Genomic DNA, 26,374 nt, shown 5'->3' with positions numbered 1-26,374 from the left:
CCCATGTCCCCAGACTCTGCCTCCTCACTGGAGAACATGTTCGTGGGATTGAGAAGGTCCTCAAAGTATGCCTTCCACCGCCCAATGACGTCTTCAGTCGAAGTCAGCAGCACACCATCTCCATTATATACAGTGCTAGTGGCACACTGCTTTCCCCTTTTGAGTCGCCTGACGGTTTGCCAGAATCTTTTCAGAGCCGACTTAAAGTCACTTTCCAAGGCCTCACCAAACTCCTCCCATACACAGGTTTTTACCTTGGCGACAAATGAAGCCGCAGATCGCTTGGCCTGTCGATACCTGCCAGCTGCCTCTGGTGTCCCACAGGAAGCCATGCCTGGTAGGACTCCTTCAGGTTGACGGCATCTCTCACCTGGGGAGTCCACCACCAGGTTTGAGGATTACCGCCCCGACAGGCACCAACTACCTTACGGCCACAGCTACAGTCAGCCACTTCAACAATGGAGGAACGGAACGTGGCCCATTCTGAGTCAATGTCCCTCACCTCCCCCGATATCTGGTCAAAGTTCTGACAGAGGTGTGAGTTGAAGATCAATCTGACAGGTTCTTCTGCCAGACGTTCCCAGCAAACCCTCACTATACGTTTGGGCTTGCCTGGTCTGACCGGCATCTTCCCCCAACACCTGATCCAACTCATCACTAGGTGGTGATCAGTTGACAGCTCAGCTCCTCTCTTTACCCGAGTGTCCAAAACACATGGCCGCAAGTCCGATGACACGACTACAAATTCAATCATTGAACTGCGGCCTAGGGTGTCCTGGTGCCATGTGCACTTATGGACATCCTTGTGTTCAAACATGGTGTTCGTGATGGACAAACTGTGGTTTGACCAGTAGTCCAAAAACATGTACACCACTCGGGTTCAGATCAGAGAGGCCATTCCTCCCAATCACACCCCTCCAGATCTCACTATCATTGCCCACGTGAGCGTTAAAATCCCCCAGTAGGACAATAGAGTCTCCAGGAGGAGCACTTTCAAGCACCCTTCCCAAGGACTCTAAGAAGGCTGGGTACTCTGAACTGCTTTTCGGTGCATAAGCACAGACAACAGTCAGGACTTGTTGCTCAACCTGAAGGCGTAGGGAAGCTACCCTCTCGTCCACCGGAGAAAACCCCAACATACAGGCACAGAGTCGAAGGGCTATGAGAAAGCCCACACCTGCCCGCTGCCTCTCACCATGGGCAACTCCAGAAAAGAATAAAGTCCAGCCCCTCTCAAGGAGATTGGATCCAGAGCCCAAGCTGTGTGTTGAGGTGAGCCCGGCTGTATCTAGCCGGTATCTCTCAACCTCGCGCACCAACTCAGGCTCCTTCCCCGCCAGTGAGGTAACGTTCCACCCTACTACTGCCCCTCCCATTGGTGGTGGGTCGATGGGAGGGGGGACTCATGTAACTCCTTCGGGCTGGGCCCGGCCGGGCACCATAAGTAAATGCCCGGCCACCAGACGCTTGCTGGCAAGCCCCTCCCCCAGGCCTGGCCCAGGGTGGGGCCCCGGTAACCCTGTTCCGGGCAGGGTACACAAGTCCTGTTTTTGTCTTTTCATAGGGGTTATTATGGATCACACTTTGTCTGACCTGTCACCTAGGACCAGTTTGCCATGGGAGACCCTACCAGGAGCTTTTGCTCCAGACAACATAGCTCCTGGGATCATTCAAGTATGCAAACCCCTCCACCACGATAAGGTGGTGAACCATGGAGAGGATGATATATATATATATATATATATATATATATATATATATATATATATATGTATGTGTGTGTGTGTATGTGTGTGTGTGTGTGTGTGTGTGTGTATGTGGTAGTAGTAGTAGTTTACTGTATTGTTTTTCAATTTAAATAAATGAACATTACACTTGTGTTATTATAATTATTTAATATGTCAAGATCTTCAGAGGTGATTGAAGAAGACTGTACATTATCAGCAGAAGTGAGTTGTTTTATCATTATATCCACTCACTCTTCCTGTGTTTCACATATTGTTCCACATTTCCCCTTCACATCCAAATGTATTGTTTAGAGGAGAAAAATTGCTTCCTGTTGCAAGCACATTTCAAACAAGTCTGGATCATGAATCAGTTGTAATGTGTAAACATAGTGAGTGGGGAAATTATAAAGCTAAGTAAAGAATTATAAGATGTTACAGCTTAAACTTACAAATATTTTTTACAAAATGGTACATCAGTCAAAAAAGCAACTAAATTGCTTTTTGTATGGTTTCATTCTACATGTCCTAAAGGGTGGATTGAGCAGTTAGATGAGGAAATACAATACAGTCTAATATTCATTGCACTGCAGTTAAAATAAATACAGTATAGCCTACAATTCATCGCAGTGCATTTAAAACCAATACAGTATAGCCTAACATTCATCTCACTGCATTTAAAACAAATACAATATACCCTACCATGCATCATAGTGCATTTACAACAAATACAATATAGACTAATGTTCATCACACTGCATTTACAATGAATACAATATACCCTAACATTCATTACACTGCATTTATAAACAATACAGTATAGCCTAACATTCATCACACTGCATTTATAAACAATACAGTATAGCCTACCATTCATCACACTGCATTTAAAAACAATATAGTATAGCCTAACATTCGTAACACTGCATTTATAAACAATACAGTATAGCCTACCATTCATCACACTGCATTTAAAAACAATATAGTATAGCCTAACATTCATAACACTGCATTTAAAACCAATACAGTATAGTCTACCATTCATCACACTGCATTTAAAAACAATACAGTATAGCCTAACATTCATAACACTGCATTTAAAACCAATACAGTATAGCCTAACATTCATAACACTGAAATTACAACTAATATAGTATAGCCTACCATTCAACACACTGCATTTAAAAACAATACAGTATAGCCTACCATTCATCACACTGTATTTAAAACCAATGCAATATAATTTAACATCCATCACTCTTGATATAAACCAAACACAGATATGCAAATGCTATACAGGTCTCTTCTATTCTGAGTCAAATGATAATAATTGTATTTTGATTCACCTGTAAACAAAATGCAATATCAGTGTAATGTTTATTTAAACAATGAAGTACAAATATAAAATATTAAAATGTGTAGTTCTTGTCACCTTATAGCATTGTTTAAGCGCTGAACTTTCTCTACATTATACAGCACTATTCACAAGCATATTCTTCAATATCTTTGAGTAGACTGCTGAATGATGTATTGAAGCACCCATAGGTTATTAATCTACAGCATGGGGTTAAATCTCAGGTCAGGACCATAATGCTTTCCATATGCTGAGAGCCACAGTCATCTGTGTACTCTTCTCTTTTTCGGTCCACCCCCACCATCAGCTCATTGCACTAAATCTCTCCTGCCCCACCTCCCTCCACATGGATTGATTCATCATGAGTGTCTCCCGGAGATCTGTTCCCTCTCTTTCCCCTTTGCAGCAAGCGAGCCCATATTTAACTATCAACCTCAGTGACAGTTCTGATTTGTTTGATTTTGCTGTCTGAACTGAGTTATCAGTGTGTTAAATCACAGCTCTCCTCACTTTGCTACTCAGGCATAGTGATTGAGAGGCAACTGCAGCCTTACTGAAAAGAAGCAAACAGTTTACTGATCTTAAAGCCTTGTGTTATTGCTAGGAAATTAACCTTTAGAGATATAAGTAAAACAGTAAAAAATAAACAGCTATGTTTCTTGTAGACTGCTAACAATCTTTTTATTTTTGATTAGGATTTTCCCCTCATTTTTTCTTTTATAATGCTTCTATTTCTGAAATATTCACAAGTCATCTTGCACAGGTATGCCTTCAGATTTTTTGAATAATATTCTATTCTGAAGAGGGTCAATGCAAACATCAAAGCCTTTAATCTTTCATTTCTTGAAGAAGATCAAGGTTGATTACCTAAGCTCTTTTTCTTCAGTTTCTTCACTGACTGTAGGACATTAAATTTTGCCTATACCCACAACACTTCCTGTGCCACTAGCTGTCACACAAACCATGAACATAATAGACTCACTGTAATGCTTGGCAAGGTGTTCATTTCTTGAAATCCTGCTCCTTATTTCTCCCAACATACTTTTGGTGATTGTGGCCAAAGAATTCCAAGAGTTTTTAGTTTAACAGCAGGTGATTTCAAAATAACTATGGCTATTCTAGATGTTGTTTTGTGTACTTTTTTTAATGACATATCACACAGTGAAAATCACAAACAAGAAGTGTTTCTATGTATAGGATATTTTTCATAGCATTGCTTTGTAAGAGCCAGTTGTCTATAGTTTTAGTTCCTCTTTAGTTACAAACTCTTAAAGTTAGTCACACTGGCAATTTGTGCATGATTTGATTATCTAGTTCATACAGGATCTGTGTAATTTCTGCAAATCATCCCAAGTAGCCAGTAGCCATCTACACATCATTGCTGAGACATCTGCATCAGCGTTATGTCACTTCTGAACAATGACAAAGCATTTTGCGGCTAAATGGCATATGGATTAGCATTAGGCAAGTAAAATGGGTTCATTCAACTTACCAAAGGATGCCCAACAGGATGTACTAACAACATATTTCAATTTCCTTCTCCTTGAAGATTAAGGAATTGGGTTTAATAAAGCTCCATTTTAGATATTAGCCTTGTCTTCAGGTAGCAAAAAAATGGAGGTGAGGTCAATTTGAACAGGAATACCATTACAAGAATATAAAGTGATTTGCTGCAGAATTGTTACTTAAAACAAAAAAAAACTACAGACATTACTAGACTAAAATCCCAGATCTCATTAGCAATCACTTAAATTACAGCACCTCCCCAGGTAAAAATAATTCAGCTGGAATATGGCATTAGATTAACCCATGTCTGAGAGTAAGCACAACACCCTGAGAAGTTTGAAGGGTTACATAATTTTAATACAATTTGGAATTACTATAGTTGACTTGGAAAAAGACCTAATGGATCAAATAAGTTCAAATAATTCCTTCATATTTTTTCTTTTTTCCAGATTGGTTGACTCTTTACTCTGCACTGGGCCATGCTAACAAACTCCTGTTTAAAGGACATTAGACCTAAACACAAGTTCAAGCGAGAAAGATGAGAGTACAGGGATGTCCTGAACACAGCAGTGGAAATTCCCTGCCGGAAGTTTGTCCATCCTGCAGGAGGAATGTTGGCGTGCCTCTCAGAGAGGAGAGTGGATGTGTCCACAAGCAGTACAGTACAAACTCCCACTTTCTATTGATTTTTGTCTCTTTGAGTCAAAAGACTCATGCAGTCTTTTAAAGAAAGACATGCACTACAGCCCTGGAAAGCATGCAACTCTTGAAAAAAGGGCCTTGTAGCCTCAGTTCTGCTTTTTTTGATTCACCATTACTGTTTCCTGAATCAGTACTGTGTGTGTCTTCATGCTGGACAAATGTCCCTTTCTTCCTGTAGATTTACGACATTATTCTCTCCTGCAGTTCATTGTCTATGGCACAAATCTTGTCTTGGTTGCCACGGTTACTCTGTGCCAGTGTGGCTGAATTGATTTTGCTGTGAAAGCACGCCACTCAGACCTCCATTTCCTTGAAGTTGAATATTGTGGAAAGAGGGTGATGTAACTCTGGACTGAATGCACTGAAAGGAGACTGAATATTCTTCCCCCATTATCCTCTGTCCCCAGCAAAGACCCTAATAAACCTACCACTGAGGCCTTTCTGTCTGAGCCACGTTATCATCTGTCATCAGAACGCTTTCATGTATTTCATTATCTTACCACATAAAAACGTCTGAGAGACTGAAATGTGAGCCAAAGAGTGTGACCCTGACTATAGAGCTGCCACATAATGGCAACCATTTCTTTGTGTGTGAAAAGATAACTGAAGCATGGTGCCATTAAAGTGAATATTCAGTGAAAAATCAAATGTACATAAACTTTTTCACTATGTACCTTTAATGTAGTTAATCAGCCAATACACTGTCTAAAGTCTACCTCTTCTGCACTAAAGCCAGAAGGCTAATAGACCTCTGAATTCATCGTCTTTGTAGAAGGCATCCTGCCATCGGAATTCTGAATCTGAGCACATTCTCCATGAGAAAAATGAATAGTGTTTTCAAAAATGGCTGCTACCTGTGGAACACTGAAATGTTCCAAACCTCATCAATTTTGCCAGATTTTTCCTTTGAATGTAACCAGATGTTATGAATTATGAGGTCATTAAGGATCCAAATCTAACTCTTCTTCTTTCGGCTGCTCCCTTTAGGGGTTGCCACAGCGGATCATCTGCCTCCATCTTGCCCTATCCATTGCCTCCTCTACTAACACTGCTGCATATTGAAGTAACATCATAAAACTGACAACCTCATCAAAATTTCTCTCACAAACCAACAGGCTTGTAAAATGTGGTAGTTGAATTGCTTTGGCAGTAGTCAGCTACAGTTTGACCAGCTGGTGTTGGTATGTAACTGTGTGGACGTACTTGCATGTGATGCGTTTTTAGTGCACAGGAGTGTTAGCTTATTTGTAGCATGGATGTAGCATTATTTGTAATTTAAGTTCTTAATAACCTTGTTATTCAGGGGATCTTGTGATGTATTGTGTATGATTTTCAAAACACCATTCACTGTTCTTATAAAGAAAATCCTAAGAGTTTCTGATTCGGGCAAGGTTGGCGATTACAGAATAATGCACGATGTACATAGTTAACAATGGAGGCCAACTAGCAATGTGCAAACTGCATACCCACATCATAACACACTTGCAACGAGTAATATCACTAGATTTTTGTGTTTTCTGACACAGTAGTTGGACCCATACTGAAGTCTGAATTTTGTTCAGATTTTTTCCATTTTACTGAAAACAGTAACTTGCTACTATGTCATGCTATCTGAATGGTTACCATTACATGCTAACTATGTTCACCACCTTGCTCCAGGGGAAAACTAAAGAATCAAACTTAAGACACCATACGTCTTGGCTGATCAATAGGAATTCTGTAAATGACTTTTTTGAAAGACCTTAGAACATCATACAACAGTCCAAACCAAGATGAGTGTGCAATTGTGAATTCTTCTCTAGTGATATATTACACTGAGTCAGGACCAAAGCGGTGCGGAGCTCCAGTGGTCAGATATTCAGATTAAAGGCTGAGTCAGGTTTCAATGCATGGCTGAAAGATGAACTCACAAAAGCAAACTGATCCTGTAGCTACTTGGTTCTGTCTGAATACTGGAGCCACCTGGATCACATTCTTCTCATCAGAGGTGGTTCTTAATCCAGAACAAACACTCAACGCTGGGCTGAGGTGCAGGGATGTGCTATAATGACCTACTGCTGCTTAAATCTGAGCACTCTCTCTGGATCTTTAAATGTCTCCCATTAGACTTATACAACATTAATTACAGCATACCATTCATGAGAATATTGTTGAAGCGGGTGAGGTCTTTGGATCCAAATTATGGCTAATTTGGATGCCTCCAAGGGCTTTTTGATTTCTAATGATGTAATCCCGCAGTTTCAGGTTGACTGTAGTTGCAAATGGTGCTTAACTCCTTAAAGCCTTGTATATGGGACTACACTTCAATTCCTCACTGGAACTTACATGTTAATGTCAGAGCAGGTCCAAAATATTTTTTAGAAGTTACTGAACAATGACTCTTAAGATATATGGCTGACTAATTAGCTCATTGATTACGAGGTTGAACAGTAATCGCACATTTCACTGATTGTTCACTCTTTTGGCTTGGTTTCATTAAGCAATATGAAAAAAATCATTGGAGTTACACTTTGTGTATAAAAGTATCCAGACATCTCTTCTAGTAGAGAATTCAGCTACTTTAAGGGGGCATCACTTTAGAGCTTAAGGTCAACCTGCCCAACTTTAGCTGCCAACGAGCTCCTTTTACAATCTCCAGCTTCTGTACAAACGACGGAAGAATCGCTTGATTTTTTGCGCTTTTCTTTACGCCCACGAATGCTGCGGTTGGCTCGTGGCGTCTGCTCGTTTGATCAGGCCCCGCCCACTATGAGCCAGACTGTAGTGTGGGAGTATTTAGAGCACACACTCTACACTCCAACACGAACACACACACACACACACACACACTCTCCACTGCCTCTGCTGTGTGTACAGAATCTCGCCCCACAGCTCTCACTTGGACTGTAACTATCGGACGAGTTACTCTACTTTTATTTCGCGCGCACGTGTTTAATAGCCAGCACGGCGCTTTTCAAAGCTTGAACTCACTCAGGCGTTTATTTTAGAGGGATCCCGTGTGGCTTTAGTGATGAAGTGACCATCCGCGACAGCATCTCACTGAACAGCATTTAATGGACGGAGTTAGACTCTGAGGCTCAACCCCCTGTAAGGTATGGTCTTGTTTCAATGCATTCAGAGCAGTGATTCTAGAGGCGTCTACACGAATGTGAGCCAGCTGACTGCTTTATATGCCAGTGAGGGGTTTTCTGATCAGCCCCTTGTCCTTGCCTTTTGGTGCGGTTATGGGACCATGCAGGGAGGCATTGTTCAACATCTGGAGTTGTAAGCGTGTGTGTTGCTGTGTCAGGGTCGCTGCTGTTTCATCTCTAATCTGGTCGCGCAGTTAATCTGCCGAATAATAGATTAGAGCAAGTAACGTCATTGTAGTGATTTTAGTGGAGGGATTCCCATGCCATGTCCGGGCTTTTCTCCCTCTCTGCATTTCTCAGCTTGCAAGCCTACGTTTCTGGAGCTAAGATTGCCAACAGTGGGACTGCATACAGCTGAACACATCTCATCCTCTGTCACTGGTTTATGCTGTGAGCCTGCATTTGTTAATGTGCTCTTTTATGGGAGAAATACCTAAATATACAGCAAGACATAAAAACAATGTATTACAATTTCTTTATTCAGAAGTGAACATAATGCCCACAATAGTAAAATGTATAATACAAAAGTTAAAAAAGACAAAGCTGTATACATGTTTGAATCAAGCTAACTTGATGCATCACTTGCATGGAAAAACCTCCAGTTATTAGAATTTTACAGAAAGGGAATTCTTCTCCTCCTGGGACGCGCTGGATTGTGGAGTTTTATGCTTCAAGTAGTACAAGTTTACAGAAGAGCGACTGTGGCACAAGTCAAGGATATTTTTAATAATTGTTATGGGAGGAATGTGTCACAACATAAAGTGCATCACACCCTACTGCTTATGGGGCTGCGTAGCCCCAGACTGGTCAAAGTGCCCATCGAACCCCTGCCCAACATTACAAGCGCCTAAATGGGCACATAAGCTTTGATAATGGACCTTGGACCTTGGACCTTGTTGTCCTTTGTATCACATGGATGGCCAGGTAAATATGTGCCATTTACCTGGGTAAGTGATTGCATTTGACAGGCAGTCATGGGCCGGAGGTTAGGGAACCAGCCTCATGACTGGAAGGTCGCCGGTTCGATCCCCAGAGCTGACAGCATGTGACTGAGGTGTCTTTGAGCAAGACACCTAATCCCCAACTGCTCCCTGGGCGCTGCAGATTGTGCTGCCCACCGCTCTGGGCAAGTGTGCTCACTGCCCCCTTGTGTGTGTGTGTGTGTGTGTGTGTGTTTGTGTGTGCTCACTAAAGTGTTTGTGGTGTTTCACTTCATGGATGGGTTAAATGTGGAGGTGCAATTTTCCCGTTGTGGGTCTAATAAGGGTCTCTTAATTAATTAATTTAGAGGCATTGTGGGAAGAAGACAAGCTGAGGGCTGGAGTGTGATCCTCTGGGCAGTGTTCTACTGGGAAACACTGGGTCTGGCCATTCACCTTGCAACTTAAAGGACTTAAAGGTGAAGTGTGTAATATTTAGTGGCATCTAGTCATGAGGTTGCAGAATGCAACCAACTGAATGGCCCTCCTTCACCCCTCCCTTTCCAAGCATGTCGTAGAACCTTTGATGACCGTATGATTCATATGTAGTAAATAGAAACTGGCCTAAAGCCCTGACATAGAGCTGGGCAATATACCTATGTTTATCATTATTGTGATAAATTACATTACTGTATCTCACAATATGCTTTTCTGAGCATATTGTGGATTAACGAAAAATGAATAACTGCTTGTTTGATTAAAAACAGAGCATAGTTAATCTTGTTTGATCAGAATTAGAGCAGTAGAGTATGCAAAATGTTGAATACAAATAACTGGATTCAGTTTTGAATAGTACTTTTTAAAATGTGATATTGCTTAGTCCATTCCATTTTAATAGATGTCAGAAAAAAATATCATGGCATCATGTATTGTGAAAATTTCTTGAAGTACTGTGATATTATATTTTTGCCATATCGCCCACCTCTGACAATTTGGAAAAAGATAATTGTAGGTGGCACACCATGACCTAGTTTAAGATCACAGATTGCATTTATTGAAAGTTCTTCAAATCTTTATAAGGTTATTCACACTCACAAATCTCTTTGTCAAATATGATTCTTTAGGGAGCCAATAGTGGTTCTTCTTAAGCATTCCTCAAAGAACTATTTGTGGAGCCTTTTCAGCTGATGAGTTGGCAATGTCACATGTATTAACATTGTATATCTATTATATAATTATATATCTATATATATCATATATAACCTATGTCTAAGATGGAAGATGGATACACACAGCAACATTTATAACATTTGTTTTGGTTTTGAAAGATGTGCCTCATGAGATTATTGTATTTTCCTGCCATGCCAGAAAATCCTGCTTACCTTTCTTTGCATGTGTTGATGTCCCTCGCATCCAGCATGACATTTAATCAATACTTCCAGGGACCTTTACGTCATTCAGCTCTTTGTGCTGGAGTTTAGGCCGGAGTGTGAATGATTCAGTGATCCATTTTGTGGATTATTCGTAAGCTTGCACATTATTTTTACCCATATATTTTGACATGGGCTTATGTCTTTCATTTTGATAAAACTGTGTGTCCTGTATAAACTGGAGTTTCCTGGAATAAATATTCCTATGAAATTGGGGATTTAGGTATCTCTCTCTCTCTGTCTCTCTCTCTCTCTTTGATTGCAATGATTCAGTTCCAGTATGATCTTTACAAAATGGTTTAATGGTTTATGAAATCAGATTTTTTGCCGCATTTCAATTTGATCATGGTTTTACACCCTTAAAGTACCAGGCTTATTACTTACCAAGGCTTATTACTCAGTTATTACATGGACTACAAAACTAACTGGCTTATTCTTAGAATTTATTGAAGTGTGTAGGAAAACTTTGGACCCGCCTGAACACAGTTTATGGGATGTGTGCATGAAAAAATGCAAAATGCATTTCTTCTTCCACGTTTATGCATTTAAACTCTCAGGATCAGATTTACATGTGTGAGAAGCTGCACAAAAAATATGCCATGATGCAGCAGCAACAGGCACTCAGAGTCCACATTATTCTTTTACAAGCGCTGTTTTCTTAGCCAGAGTAAAATACCCTCTCTCTAAAATGTTTTGCTGGGAAAGCTTTATCATTACTGCATTTTCATATTCTACTTTGTCTTGAGATTATTGACTGCTCCATAATTTCACAGCTCCTTAAAAAACCTGTGCCTTGGTAAATCAGTCTGGTGGCACATTTTGGTCGCATCAAGGCACATATTGAGCTGCGCCTGCACTCACATGCACATCTGGCACAGAATGTCAGGCTTATTGGGACTGTTTAATCTTAGTAGTTTCCCATCAAGATGCTATGCTATTTTCAATACAACACCAATTGTCCAAGTTATGACATTGGAAGCATTATCATACCTGAGGAATGAAACAAATGCTACAAGTAATCAAATTACACCATACAGCTAAAATAAATGCTAATGCTTAAGCAAATTTTAAACAAGTACAGTTAACCCACATTTTATTTCTTGCACATTTATGTTCAAAAACATGGCCAACACCTCCAGCTGACCACTAGCTAGTAAACAACAGCAACTCAACCTCCACGTTTTGTTTACTTTCCACATAAACAATATCAACCCCAAGTCGGGTCAATGAGTTCCTCTGCAGAGAAAACGTCTGCCTGATATTCACTTGAAAGCAGCTGAGGATAGCGGTGGTCATGATCAAACCTCCTGGCTTCAGAATTTCAACAAAACAAAATGAGCAGCAGTGACAGTGTATTGAAGTTTTCTCACAGCATGTTGGACTATGCAGGCTAGTTCAGACCCATCCCACACTTCCACACTGTACAGATCAACAGGCCATGTAATATAAGGGTTCTGTGATCAAAAGGAAAGTTCCCAAGAGCTTCTGAAGTACTTTGAGTGGGATGATTGTTGAGTGATTACTCACTCCTTTACATCGGTTTAGCTTGGATTTGCTTGCCAGGCCATGTATTCATACAGTAGCTACTCTGCAACTGTATTTTCAGGACATTGTTGCATTCATTTTCTAGCTCTTGTTTTTTCAGTGTCCTACAATTCAGCACATTATGCTCTTTCTGAAGCTTTAATGAAATAATTGATAACTTAAATGTCTCAATAAAAGTGTTTCACCTGTTCACAAACAATCAAAGCAAAATCTTTTGACTGATGTGACATTAGAAGTACATTGAACAATGGAATAAGGAGTGAATATGAAAAAGGAGAAAAGTTACACTACTGGTTAAATAGGTGATGACAAAAGAGCATCAGAATGGCCTGAAAATAAAAGCACTTGTAGTGTTTAAGGCCAAAATTTAAGGCCATGATGTGGCTCCAGCTTGAGAGCGTGTCTACTTTTCCTCATTTTACAGAGAACAGCATATTGATTCTCTCTTCATTATCTTAATTTTTGCTTTGACCTATTGGTATCTCTCTCTTTCTGTCTTTCTCTGTCATTTACACTCTCTCCTTCAGACACACTTTCCCTCTCTTTTACCCTCTCACTTGCTGAGTGAGAGTGCAGTTTTGTGTGCTGGGTTTTTCTCTCTCTCTGCTACAGCTGTGGGTGAATAAGGTGAATCAAGCCTCAACGTGCTTTTACCACTGCTGTAAATCAACCAAATAACCTTTTTATACTATTTGGGACTGGGAGGTTCTTTCTGTTCCTCTTCTGTCTCAATCCACTGTTAACAGATTTACACACACACACACACACACACACACACACACACACACACACACACACATATGCATACATATAGGTACTGTGTATATAATAGTGTTTCACTGATACCGCATCTGTATCGGAGCAGATATCCCACTATCTGCTATGTAGTCAGTTACAGTGTGAGTTAATTTAGTCCAGGTTGTTACTGTCACGATTGGCCCCTCCCAGTCCTGTCCATGTGTTTGTCTTTTGGTTTAGCCCGTGTGTTCTTTGTTTTGGTTTTGTAGTCCAGCCCCCTTGTTTAGTGACTCCACCCCTGATTATTCCCACCTGTGTTTCCACCTGTGTCTTGTGATCCCTTGTTGGCCCTATTGTATTTAAGCCCTGTGTTTGCCCTTTGTCTTGACTGGTCTTTTTCTGAACTGTTGTTGTATTGTATTCTCGTGGTGTTTAGTGTTTTATTCAGTGTTCATTTCATCATGTCTGTCCTTTCCTGTTCTCCATGTTGGATGTTTGAACCTGGATTGTCTAGACTATGACCCTGGATTTGCCTACAATAAAAGTCGCTTAACTCAGCACGTGTGCACCTCCTCGCTCCCCCATTACAGTTACTGAGGGAACAAACCTTCAACGGTCAGCTATGTCAAACAGCACTGGGGTCTTGTGGCCTGAAGCTTGAATCAAGCTGGAAAAAAATGCTGAAAACTGCTGATACCTATAGCATGAATGACTGAAATATTTGAATCAGAATCAGAATCACTTTATTTTGTGAAGTGTGTTACACATACAACAAATTTGTCTTGTGAGTGCAGATGTGTAAAACATGTAACACATTGATGAGGCTGGGGGATGCTGAACAATTGAATTTGAGACAAATCACTTGATTTAGATGTGAAACAACATTCAGAGCTGTTTTTGCTGAGCCAGAGAAGCTGCTGTGTGTGTTTATTGTTTAGTACATTCTTAACCATTTTGCACAGTGTTTTTTGCATGTATTTTAGTTGTTAGTCCATCAGTGCTTGATATCAGAAGGGAAAGAGTAGTATACATGCATATATATATATATATATATATATATATATATATATATATATATATATATATATGTAAAGGGAACACTTAAACAACACAATATAACTCCAAGTAAATCAAATGTCTGTGAAATCAAACTGTCCACTTAGGAATGGAAATAGTGCAAATGGACATAGACAACAGGTGGAAATTATTGGCAATTAGCAAGACACACTCAATAAAGGAGTGGTTCTGCAGGTGGGGACCACAGACCACTTCTCAGTACCTATGCTTTCTGGCTGATGTTTTGGTCACTTTTGAATGTTGGTGGTGCTTTCACACTCGTGGTAGCATGAGACAGACTCTACAACCCACACAAGTGGCTCAGGTAGTGCAGCTCATCCAGGATGGCACATCAATGCGAGCTGTGGCAAGAAGGTTTGCTGTGTCTGTCAGCGTAGTGTCCAGAGGCTGGAGGCGCTACCAGGAGACAGGCCAGTACACCAGGAGACGTGGAGGAGGCCGTAGGAGGGCAACAACCCAGCGGCAGGACCACTACCTCCGCCTTTGTGCAAGGAGGAACAGGAGGAGCACTGCCAGAGCCCTGCAAAATGACCTCCAGCAGGCCACAAATGTGCTTGTGTCTGCACAAATGGTTAGAAAATGAGGATGGTATGAGGGCCCGACGTCCACAGATGGGGGTTGTGCTCACAGCCCACCACCATGCAGGACGCTTGGCATTTGCCAGAGAACACCAGGACTGGCAAATTCGCCACTGGCACCCTGTGCTCTTCACAGATGAAAGCAGGTTCACACTGAGCACACTTGACAGACGTGACAGAGTCTGGAGACGCCGTGGAGAGCGATCTGCTGCCTGCAACATCCTTCAGTGGGGTGTCAATAATGGTGTGGGGTGGCATTTCTTTGGAGGGCCGCACAGCCCTCCATGCGCTCACCAGAGGTAGCCTGACTACCATTAGGTACCGAGATGAGATCCTCAGACCCCTTGTGAGACCGTATGCTGGTGCGGTTGGCCCTGGGTTCCTCCTAATGCAGGACAATGCTACACCTCGTGTGGCTGGAGTGTGTCACCAGTTCCTGCAAGATGAAGGCATTGAAGCTATGGACCGGCCCGCCCGTTCCCCAGACCTGAATCCGATTGAGCACAATCAATTGAGTTCAATCATCTCCATTTGAGATGTAGCTTCATCTGTCACCAATGGGGCTTTCAAACAGTCTGAATCAGCAGCAAAAGGGTTAACAAGGAATGTAATTTGTGGCCTTTTCAGCTGTAAATCATGGACGCTGTCCTCAAAGTTCTGTTGCAGACTTTCAAGAAGTGTTGCATAGTGTGCAGTTCTCCCTTTTAGGACCTTAGCTGCTTGGGGAATTGCACTTGACACAGACTGGAAATGTCTTAGTTCTCCCTTTTTAAGATGAGTTTTAAACAGCATGAGTCTGTTGCAAATATTGCAACAAATGCAAATACTGACTGCACTAGATCAGGTAGCATCTTTAATTTCCCCTGGAGATCAAGGTTCAGGCTGTCCAAGTGGTGCAGCATGTCTGCCAAGTGGCGCTGAAGATTGGAAGCTTTAAAATTGGATAACAACATTTGGCATATCAAACAGAATGGTTTCCCTTTCTGCTCAATAAAAAATACAAATCCTCCCACTCTGGTAAGAAGGTTTTGTGTTCATCTTCATATTTCCGTTTGGCTATATATATATAATTGTAAATAGAAGAGCCGCATATGTGCAGGCAAAGAGCTGCGGGTTGGCCACCCCGCCTTAGGTTATCAGTTTTTCCCAAAAAAAGGGAATTCCCTTTATTTTTGAAGTGTTGTGATTTATCTCCTCACAAAGACCTTAATTTGCACACTCTTGTGAATTAGTCTTTTTTGAGTGCCCATTTTCCACTTTCATCTGAGCTGCATCTGTGCATAATTAACATTTTATTTTCATACAGTATAAGCCAACAGAGGAAGCACTCATGTTAACTTCACAGCCTGAAGATGCCTCATAATGAGCCCCATTGTGGAAGCAGCTCCTTCTCAGACAAAAGTGTGAACCACCCTTCAGAACTCGAATAGCTACACAGAGACACATGCCTGGCCCACCTGTGCTCTTGAGATTCAGAATTTAAAGTTCTGTCAGCTCTTTTCTGATGCGCACCTGTTTCCTGTGCTAAAAACTCACTGTGACAGACAGTATTTCTATCAGTGTAAATCATCTGCGGCCATCCAAATCCCAGCAAAGCAGAGTTGGTTTGTTGCCAGCAGCTACATGTTGACGGAAGCAGGGATTTTGCAGTAAAAAAGAGTGCTATTGCAGTGGTCTGGTAATTGGATGTGATGGACTTACTGGAGAGGATTAGCTGACAAGCAAAATCTGTTGACACAGACAGCATTCACTCAGTTGTATCACAATGTCAAGCATTTGGCAGAGTCACTGAAGCAAACTCAAAGCAGTAAAATGTAATAGATGTCAAAGGGGTCACTGTTAAGAGCTAGAGTGGCTTGTTTATAAAATTAGTTGCTGCATAACAGATAATTGCAAAAGATCATTCTTGCATTGGCTGGGCCCCATGGATTTCTGATTGGAAATTCATTCTAACATGGCTGTATGCTTTTAAAGATTGGGGTAATCTTGGATCCATGTGGTTTATGTAGAGATTAGAGATTGGTTTAAAGCTGCCACATTCTTATATGTTCCTCCAACAATGGTTAATTCTTGGGAGGTCCCTAGATGTTAAGATGTCCTGATAATCCAGGCCTCGATTCAGCTTGACATTTGAAAAGACTTCAAATCCAGTACCTTCCACTGCCTAAAGTACTTTTCAGATGAGATTTACGGACTTCTGTGAAGTAATGTTATTTAAGTTTTGCCAGAGATCTCTGTCTACAGTACAGAAATTCTTGGAACTTCTTGACTTGCACATTGTCTTCACACTAAAACAGACAGAAACTTCAGCCACTGAAACACTTCACGAGCAGCATTGCAAAGTATTACACATAAATAGCTGATTGTCATGGATGACCAACTGTTCGCTGTTGTCGAGGATATTGGATTTCATAGACACATTCTTTAGCCAACATACTGCAATATTTTTTGTATGTTTATTTTATTTTAACTATTTTTAACTTAAAGTTAACTTAAACTTTCAAATATTTCTCAATGTAAAATAGCAAAGAACATGAGAATTTCATAATCTACAGTACATAATATCATTAAAGGATTCAGAGAATCAAGAGAAATCTGTATGCAAGGGAGAAGGCCAAAAACCAAATGGCTGGCCATGATCTTGGGCCCTCGGTTGGCATCAAAAACAGACACAATTCTGTAGTGGAAATCACTGCATGGGCTTGGGAAAACTTCCGAAAAACATTGTTGGATTTCAGAGAAGGCCTTGCTAATTCCACCAAGACGATGCCAAACCACATTCTGCATGTACCATAGCAAAAGAGTTCAGGTGCTGAACTGGCCTGCCTGCAGTTCTTGTCTCCCATTGAAACCATTTGGTGTATTATGAAGTGAAAAATATGAATCCTCAAACAGTTCAAGCAAGAACAGGAAAATTTTCACTTTCAAAACTACAGCAATTGATCTGTTCAGTTCCCAGTTTCAACATTTGATATGTTGTCTTTGTACTATTTTCAATGAAATATAGGTTTTAAATTATTCGTTTCTTTTCACTTAAATTTGCATAGTGCCACAACTTTCTTGGAAATAGGTTTGTACAACCAGAATAATATTGTTGGTAAAACAGCAGTTCAACTGTAAGTTCAAGCTTCTAGACACACATCAAAAACCTTTTTCAAAATATTTTTCTCTATGTTTAGTATATTTTGATTTTCTTTAGTTCTTTCATCATTTAAAATTTCATCAGTCTGGTTGGTAAACTGTTGCTACAATTGCCACTGTGAAGCTAATCAGTTGCTGTGACATGCATTAGAAAATGAGGCAAAATGATACTGACCTTTTGGTTCTGTAAAAGAGCAAAAATAAATTAATTTTACTGACCTGTCAAGCAGAAACAGGGCAACTTCCTCATCTGTTTTCATGTCTTTTAACTCTTGATGAAGCTGAAGTCTTTTTGCCACCTTCTTGTTCAAATTTTCCCATTCCACCTTAAATGGTACAGCAGTTAAGCTATATTCAGGTACCTGAGCTTCCTGTTGGAACTCTAAATGCTTCAGTAGTTACTTTCAGGCACCTCAGGCACTAGAGTGAATCTGCTGCACAATTTAAAGTGGAACAGAAAAATAGGATTAAGAAGCTTCACTACTTCAGCCTTGTCAACTCTTGGAGGTCTCTCCACCATTAAAACCCTTACAGAGCCTTGGTTGGGTACAAAAAACATATTATTTTCTAGCAAGCAAAAAGAATGGAGAGCTAGCTAGCATGTTTTGAAAGGCAAACTTTAGATTTGTTTGTAAAGTTAGTGATTGTGGTACTACATACCTTAACACATGAGATTTGAGATTTAACACATGAGATGTGAGATTTGCTTCTTATTCCAATTTTCTGTTCGATCATAAATGGTTCAGCCATTACATTTCTAGTGCCCAATAAGACATTTGTAAAGAGTTAGTTAGCTAGTTACAAATATGATAAATCTATTGAATGATGTTAACAGTATTACTCCATTAAATCTATACAATTAGATCTATAAAATAAGCTTTATATTTATTGGTACTCTCACTGTGATCAGATCACTAATCAGAGCTGCACTCTGAATAGCTAATTAAACCTTCCTTTCCAATCTGTTTGTTATTTTGCTATGATCTGTCAGCTGTTAGTCATGTAGATCCACATGCTATTCATCTCTGCAAACTTATTTAAAGATAACACTTTAGATCAGCCTAAATCAAGGAAAGCAGGTAGAAAACTTAGTGTTTTTAATTATTCTAAACCAGTCTTGCCTGGTGAATGAGGAAAACGAGAGAGAGGAGGACAACAGGGGGAGAGATAGTGGATCGGGAAGTGCAGAGAATTAGTAAAGTGGAAGTGAGGGCAGCTTTTAAAAGGATGAAGAATGGAAAGGCATTTGGTCCAGATGACATACCTGTGGAGGTATGGAGATGTTTAGGAGAGAAGGCAGTGGACGTTTTAACCAGGTTGTTTAACAAAATCCTGGAAAGTGAGAGGATCCCTGATGAGTGGAGAAGCAGTGTACTAGTCCCCATTTTTAAGAACAAGGGTGATGTGCGGAGCTGCAGTAACTACAGAGGTATAAAGTTGATGAGCCACACCATGAAGGTATGGGAAAGAGTTGTTGAAGCAAGGCTAAGGCGAGAGGTTCAGATCAGTGAGCAGCAGTTTGGTTTCATGCCCAGAAAGAGTACCACAGATGCAATTTTTGCATTAAGAGTGTTGGTAGAGAAGTACAGAGAAGGTCAGAAGGAGCTACATTGTGTCTTTGTGGATCTAGAGAAGGCATATGATAGGGTGCCAAGAGAGGAACTGTGGTACTGTATGAGGAAGTCAGGCGTAGCTGAAAAGTATGTTAGGGTGGTGCAGGACATGTATGAAGATAGTGAGACAGTGGTGAGGTGTGCAGTTGGAGTGACAAATGTTTTCAAGGTGAAGGTAGGGTTACATCAGGGATCAGCTTTGAGCCCCTTCTTGTTTGCAATGGTGATGGAAAGGTTGACAGATGAGGTCAGGCAGGAGGCTCCATGGACCATGATGTTTGCAGATGACATTGTAATCTGTGGTGAGAGTAGAGAGCAGGTGGAAGAGAATCTGGAGAGGTGGAGGTTTGCACTGAAGAGGAGAGGAATGAAGGTCAGTAGAGACAAGACGGAATACATGTGTGTGAATGAGAGGGAGGCAGGTGGAAAGGTGAAGATGCAAGGAGTAGAGGTCATAAAGGTGGATGACTTCAAATATCTTGGGTCAACCATCCAGAGCAATGGACAGTGTAGAAAAGAGGTGAAGAAGAGGGTGCAGGCAGGATGGAGTGGGTAGAGACGGGTGTCAGGGCTGATGTGTGACAGAAGGATAGCAGCAAGAGTGAAAGGGAAGGTTTACAAGACAGTAGTGCGTCCTGCTATGATGTATGGTTTGGAGACTGTGGCTCTGTCTAAAAGACAGGAGGCTGAGCTGGAGTGACAAGAATAGACAAGATTAGAAATGAGCAGATCAGAGGGACAGTGAAGGTGGAGCAGTTTGGAGATAAAGCCAGAGAGGCCAGGTTGAGATTGTTTGGACATGTGTTGAGGAGGAATAGTGGATATATTGGCCAAAGAATGTTGGAGATGGAGCTGCCGGGTAGAAGGAGAAGAGGTAGACCTCAGAGAAGGTTTATGGATGTAGTGAAGGTGGACATGGAGATGGTTGGTGTAAAAGTCGAGGAGGCAGTGGATAGGGCAAGATGGAGGCAGATGATCTGCTGTGGCGACCCCTAAAGGGAGCAGCGGAAAGAAGAAGAAGAAGAAGAAGAAGTCTTGCCTGGTGAACCCTGTCACAATGGCAGATCACCAATTATGACATCACTAGTTAGCTAGTGTAACATTGGGGAGCGATGAGGAGGCGGACGCACATGCGGAGATAAGTGAGATTTATTATGGGCAAATCCATATTCAGGGTCAAGACAGTCCAGGGTCCTAGAGCCAACATGGAGAGCAGGAGGAACAGACATAACAACAAAAGAACACAGGATAAACACAACAGAAGCCGGAAAACACCAAACATTCCAAACAATACACTTTGAACACTTCAAGAAGCACAAACAAAGACCAGCAACCTAACATAGGAAAACACAGGGTTTAAATACAACAGGGATGACGAGGGACAACAAGACACAGGTGGCAAACACAGGTGGTAACAATCAAGGGCAGAGTTTAGAAACAAGGGGGCAGGACAGGGAAGAATCAAAACAAAGAAAACACACAGACAAGTAAACAAAAGCACATGGATGAATGAGAGGGGCCAATCATGACAGCTACTGAGTTTACAACTAGCAAAATAATTCAAACAACAGAGGATATTTCTGTCCTATTACAGGTGTAAGGATTTGTTTTCAACTTGTGTTAATGTGTTTTTGGTTATTGAATCAAGTGATTTCGCTTGACATTAAAAGCCAGGTGTAAATACCCCCAGGATGCACTGTGAATGGATTACGATGAGATAACTCAAACCACATCCAGAGGTAGTCAGAGATTAAACCGCATTTAACACAAGTATAAATTGAATATGAAAACAAAAATATGTCTGTTGAGTGCTGACAAGTGTGGGAACCACTTATGTAAATGATTATTTGCAATGAAAAAAAAAAAACAAACGAAAATGGAGAATATGCAAGACTCAATTTACTCATAGACCAGGAGCCTTCTTGCAATCTAGGCAGTGAAAGTGTCCATGCCAGGCTTGCCAACTCATCACTGGTAAAAAAGCAAACAACATGCGTTTATCTGCTTTTTCGCATGAAAAAGCTTTGTGAGTTCAATTTGTTAGAAGAGGGAAAAAATGCTCATTTCTACTGTCTCAACTAGGAAATCTGCCCAATATTACTCAGAATCAGTAACCTTAGCATGCTGTCACCAACTCAGAGGTTTAAATGGCATAACGTCAGCCACCATTTGTCTGTCTGTCTCCTGATGGTTTGTCTGCTCTTTGATGTTAACTGGCAGAGAAATATATTCTCCTCATTTGGCTTTCTGGCAGTAAAGGCTATGTCTGTCATTGGAAAGTCTGTGCATTAAATTAAGAGTTTTCCAGCAGTAATCACATTGTTTTTAAAAAAATATCTATTTGCTTTGAATGTATTATTAAACTGTGGATTTGTGGAGCTAGTGTTTCTCTTTAGGCTGACTGGGTAACTTAACCAGTGCAGTTTACTGACATTTCCAACATTAAGTGCTGCCAAGCCTTTAACAGCCTGCAATCAATACAGATAGGCCACACATTGAGTCCTATTTAATGCAGAGCACTCCAGGCAGCCATCACATTGGAAAGTATTTAAATAGAGATCACATGTTTTTCAGGCATGCGACTCAGCAGCTTCTCTCAGCTTCGTCTAGCAGGGATGTGGCTGCCATGCTTGAGACAATAAGACACTTGTCAGAAAGCCAGGAGATGGATCTGGAGGTTTGAAGCATCCTATTCACTGTGCAACTTGCACTATGGCTGGAATTTCTTGCCCCTCTTCAGAGGCACTTTTTTAGACTAACTCATCGCTGTCTGCTCTGTGGACTTCTGACATCTAGGTTCAACAGTTACAGTCCATCACTTTGAGCCTAATCACAGAAACCAAAACTTTAATCTTTAAAAAAAATATGAAAATCAAAAACTAAAAAAGAAAGTTATTCTATGTTTGTAGTTGTATCTCACTAAAGCCCACTAAATCCCTTTATCCCACTAAATTTCAAAGTAAAATATTTTACAGTATGCGTGAATGTGTTGTTACTCATTATTCTGGAATGAGAGAAAATCATAAATATGATGCACTTTCTAGTTGAAGCAAAACAATCATAGCACATCTTTCCATAAGCCCTGCCAGTAACTACCAATTCATACCAAGTCATGGCTTAGCAGTCAGGCCCACTTCTGAGAAGGTTTTAAAATGTATGTAACGCTATGTTCATGGTGTTTTAAAACACATAGCAAGGTAAGTGACTATGTTTCTGCATTATGATGAGTGCATGTGTGGCTACTCCTGAATATCCAAATCCCAGTTACTTTTATTTGTGCATTTGCCTGCAGCACAGGAACAATACCGCTCATTTATTTCTATTTCATTTACTTGGGGCACTATTTGATGAGGCTTTTCCTTTTGTGATGTGTATGCCTTGGTCTCTACCTTTATCCTTTTATTAGTCTGCTCCAATGAAAGCTATCCCATCTAGTCTGAACTGAGAGAAGGGCCAATGTGGTGCAAGTCATGGAATTTGTTACAGTAGGAATATGTCACAACACACAGCACATTGCTTCCTGCTGCATATGGGGCTACATAACCATAAACTGGTTAAGAGTTGCCGGGTCTAATGAGTCCCATTTTCGTTCCCTAGGTAAACAACACACTTATGTGATGTTTACCTGGGGAAGTGATGGCACTAGGATGTACTGTGGAAAGAACTCAAGCTAGTGGAGGGAGTGTTCTGCTGGGAACCCCTGAGTCCAGGCATTTATGTAGATGTTACTAGATGTTTGACATCAGTTTGTCAAAAGATGTTTGACAACTGCCACCTCCCTAAACATCATTGCAAACCAGGAATACCCCTTCATGGCAATAGTACTTACAGATGGTAGTGGCCTTGTTCAGCAGGATAATGTGCCCAGTCACTGCACCCATTCTCTGAGAAAGGTTTGATGAACATGCTGATGACTTTAAGATGTCATGCTGGACTCCAAATTCCGTAGATCTCAATCTGTGGGATGTGCTGGTATACAATAGCATATTAGACAGGTGGTCATTTTGATTTTGGATCATTGGTGTACAGTTATTATTGATCAAAGTGCACACATATATATACACACACACACATTTTCTAAGCCATTTCTCCCTCAGGGATCAATGTACACTGCTGTTCATTCATAAAACAGAAGATGATTGATAACCCACAGTAATTCATGTTTATTATACTCTTACTTTGCAGAAATATCTGGTAAAATAAAAGTTAGTATTATTAAAATAACACCTGCCAATAACAGTATTCATACTCCCAAGTATTGCAAGTGTCTGAGGATTTGAGATGAGGAGGTGATTTTGAATGCAGTGATAGTGATGCCACCCAGGAGACCAGGTGTCCATATGGGCATGTGTTAGCAGCATGGCCATATCTACGGATTTTATGAGAAATAAGGGGGAAACAGCAATAGGGCCCAGTCAGCAGTGGCAGGTTCTCAGCTGACCTCAGGACAGCTGTGGTTTGGTCACAGACTTAACTGTCTGCCATGTTTATCACATTATAAAACAGTATGTGACCCAGAGTAACTTTGACTGCTTTAAATGTACAGTTCTGTAAAGAACATGCTTACAGGGTAACATTTGACACTGTTGTGCTAAAAATTTTTGAGGGTAAATAACAGATTACGCTTCTAAAATGCAAACCCCATAATTCTTTTTTTTCTAATTCCCAATTTAGGCTACAAGCTTCCTATCCCTAGGGAGGACCAAGAAGGAAGAGAGAAAATGAGACAAGAAAAAAGAGAGGGATAAAGATAGACAGACAGAGAAAGAGAGACAGAGTGAAAGAGAAACAGAAAGAGAGAGAGAGACAGAGAGTGGTTAACAAAATTAAATCAAAGCAAAACTATCAGCTGATTTAGTTACATTTCAACATGTATTTTCAGCTGAAAATAAATAAGCAATTGAGTAAAGGAGAACATTGATTTTTCAAAATTCCTGCATGATTCAGTGTTTGAGATATAAACAAAGTCATTTGGAGTAGTTTGTCGTGAAATGTTTTTTTTGTAGAGAAATAACAGAATCAGATTGCTTTACAGGGGCGGTGATAGGAACCAGGGGTCACAAAGTCGACAACACAATTATAGTCATTTTATTTTTTATCCAAAACCACCAGTGAACCTATATGTGCCTTCTGAGTTTTACATGTAATGCTGATGATGGGAAAAGAGTAGAAAATCTGAAAAAAGAAGTTTTCTTTAGAAACTATTTTGGAGACAACACTCTGTATGTACCCCTCTGCCATTAATGGATTCAAAGAAAATGATTGACATATTGTTTTAAGCCAAAATCTTATCACAAATCACTGTCATAAACAAATGACATCAGGCTCTGTTTTTCTAACCATTTTTGTAATAATTCTGTGTGAGGAAGCCTTCAGAGGCAATAAACAATTCAGACAAACGAGACGTTCCCATCACCACACATGTAAGCATTTTCCACCAAACCGCTCTGAATGACTTTGATTACATCTTAATCATTTAATTATGTGGAAAATCGGTGAAGTTTCACTTTAAATAATTAACTACATAAACTTAGACAGTAATTTGCTGTCAAATCAGTTGGAAGAATGAAAAGATGTAAGATTATATGAAAATAAACAATTATGCATGGGTAAAAAAATACAACTAAAATAGGAATTGCTATAATGCTTGACATATACATTATGTAGGTCATTTTTCTGCAAAAGTAACCTCTCTAAATTTCAGCATTGTGTGAGGTGGGAAGTCCAAACTAGTAGGAACTGACCATGACTAATGTGGGAAGAGAAACTTCTGTGTAAAAAAAATGAAAATTAAGATTTTTCTCTGTAATGTATGCACAAACGTGACTTGTTACATGTTTTACAGAATTTGTTTAACAGTCACACAGAAAGGACAGCTATTAAAGACTGTACCATCTTGGTCCTTTACAGTAGTTTAACAGCATGTGTGTTGACTGTCCAAATCAATTAAACTCCACTGGTGAGATGAATGGGGTCTATTAGCACAGCATGCACTCAGTAAGAGCAGCTTGACATTGCACACACAGGCTGGCTCTGTAAGTGGAGAGTGCCCAGTGCCACTATCAGTGTGTGCTGCAATGAATGAAATGGTGCAGAATGACTCTGGCTGTGCAAAAGTATGTGAGGCATTTCCCAGCATGCATGCAGAGCACTCTGCCAGGCTGTGTGCCCAGACTAGCAAGCAGGTCTGATGAAAATTTCAGTGGTCACTCAAGTGGTTCCTGGAGGAACATGCAAGTTTTTTTTTAGCAGCCAAGTAGCTTGTATTGCAGCCAAATGTGTCATTATACTTGTCTATAGCTGGTGGATGTTCCCAGGTTCTTGCAGTCTTTCACAGTTAATGTCTTCCTTGGAATGCTGCTTATTGATGTATGGAGGCCATCAAAAATCAATTTCCATACCAACTTTATTTGCCATGCAGGTGTCACAACATGCTGTCAGCAAGGTGAAACACATTAATCTCTTTCCAAACAGGGAAAAATGATTTAGTTTGCTTTGATTTCGCAAGATACAAATATGCCAAGCGGTTGCAAATCAATGAGATATATTACAACACAATTATTGTCAAACAAAGCAGAGAAAGTCAATCAATATGATGATCAGGGTTACTAAACTCATTTGAAGGATGATTGATCTGAACAGTCTCTTCAGTGGTGAACATGTTAATGAGTGATAATGTCACGATTGGCCCCTCCCAGTCCTGTCCATGTGCTTTTTGTTTTACTTTTTCATCCATGTGTGTTTGTTTTGGCTCAGTCCAACCCCCTTGTTGTCTGACTCCACCCCTGATTGTTACCATCTGTTTCCCACCTGAACCTCGTTAGCCCTCTTGTATTTAAGCCCTGTGTTTTCCTTAGTCTAGTGCTGGTCTTTGTTTGATCGTGTTTCATGTGTTGGCTGTTTGTATTGTATTCT

The 26,374-nt window shown here is 40.5% G+C and overlaps 1 protein-coding gene across 2 annotated transcripts in view; it reads left to right on the top strand.

Moving 5' to 3' along the window:
* The first annotated feature begins 8,087 nt into the window (after positions 1–8,087).
* The window catches only part of rhbdf1b (rhomboid 5 homolog 1b (Drosophila)), a 53,202-nt gene continuing 34,915 nt past the window's right edge, over positions 8,088–26,374 (top strand). For both annotated transcript variants that reach the window (XM_017705520.2, XM_017705519.2), the window contains exon 1: positions 8,088–8,378. The gene's annotated coding sequence lies outside the window, so the exon portion shown is untranslated. The remainder of the gene's footprint in view (positions 8,379–26,374) is intronic.

This window comes from Pygocentrus nattereri, chromosome 13 (genome assembly GCF_015220715.1).
Source record: "Pygocentrus nattereri isolate fPygNat1 chromosome 13, fPygNat1.pri, whole genome shotgun sequence".
Taxonomy (NCBI): Eukaryota; Metazoa; Chordata; class Actinopteri; order Characiformes; family Serrasalmidae; genus Pygocentrus; species Pygocentrus nattereri.
Note: the sequence above shows the minus strand (reverse complement) of the source record. Positions and strands in the feature narration are given on the sequence as shown.